We start from the raw sequence: 1628 nt of genomic DNA on the forward strand, positions 1-1628 counted from the left end.
AGAATCATAAAAGAAGTTTATAGACGTAGGAGACACTTGGGGACACTGGAAGTTTACAGTAAGACATATATGAAGTTCCTGAGACGACTTAAACGTTGCACAACAGAAGACAGACTAAGGAATCAAGATATGAGAAAACAACAAAATAATTTTTGTCTAAATGATAAAATTATAGGGTATAAGAGAAAATGGAACTATCACCTAGAAAGCATGGTGACAGACTCCCAATAAAGGGTAGAAATTGTCGGTGCTAAGGAAGAAGAGATAGAGGAAGACCCTGCCAACGATGGGTGCCGTAACACGCAGCATCACCTAATATCTGAAGAGAAGAAGAAGGCAGAGGTTTCGAAAGCAGACATAAACTGTTAACACATTTGCAGGGGCGAATACAGAGTCTCTGACCATTATTTGATTCATACGAAACGCATAATAAAACTGAATAAATTGCAAAAAGATAGAAAATTCAGTAGCTAGGATCTGGGTAAATTGAATGAAGAAGAGGATGCTGAGAATTTCAGTGGTTCTTCTGGCAACGCTGAATTTAGGCATTGGAAAGGAATACTATAGATAACGAACAGGTAGGGCTTAGAGAAGAAGTAGTGAAGGCTGCCTCAAAGGAATCCTTAGATAAATAAGGATATACTGAATTTAACTGAAGTAAGGAAAAATACAAAAATGCAGCGAACGAAGCTGACTAAAGGAGATACAGTTTAAAACAATGAGTTTGATAGCAAGTGCAAACTGGGTAAACAGGGGTGCCTAACGTACTAAAGTCAGGCTGTACAAGGGCGCATAACTGCTGAAAGAAGGATACTGTCCGTAGAAAAATTAGAGAAACGAGAAGCAGCTGTATGAAAGGCAACAACTCAAACAGCAAGACAGTACTAAACAAAGAAGGGAAAACTGAAAGGTTAAATGAGTATACACAGTGTCCATAGAGGCGTACCAACTTGAGGACAATATTGTGGGAAGACAATAAGAAGTAGGCGAAGAACAGATGGGGGACGTGATACGATTGAATGATCTACGTAGACAGCATCCCTTCTTGAGTACTGAGATCCTTGCGAAATTCGGCCACAACAAAGTTATTCCACACAATTTGCAATATATATAAGAGGGGGGAAATAAGCTAGGCCTTCGGGAAGAAGTTGCAAAGAAGGTGGGTGCTAAGAGAAGTGATCACTACCGAACCATTTGTACAACAGGTCATGGTAGCAAATGTTTGACACGAATTGCCTAAAGATGGGTGGATAATGAACACTACCGTTCAAATTTCACATACCGGTAAACATGAAATTCAACAAAAGAATTCTGTGTCGTGGACTCTTCTTTACTATTTGAGCACTACATTTGCTTAGAATTATTTACATAATGTAAAGTAATTCATCAACACGACCTCCAATACGAGCGAGAGACTTTTGCGTTTACCACGGAACTGTACGTTTCCACCTAATGTGATACATTATGCATTCATTGATCCAATATGACTTGAAAGTTGAGAGGCATTACGGGATTCCTTATGCAGTTCGAAACTGGGGATATCACGACACAAATTACTTAACGCGGGCGTCAAATTAACCTTAATCGACAGGCGCTCCCCGTTTTGGATGACCCGTCAGAGGCAACTT

Source organism: Schistocerca serialis, chromosome 5 (genome assembly GCF_023864345.2).
Source record: "Schistocerca serialis cubense isolate TAMUIC-IGC-003099 chromosome 5, iqSchSeri2.2, whole genome shotgun sequence".
NCBI classification, from domain to species: Eukaryota; Metazoa; Arthropoda; class Insecta; order Orthoptera; family Acrididae; genus Schistocerca; species Schistocerca serialis.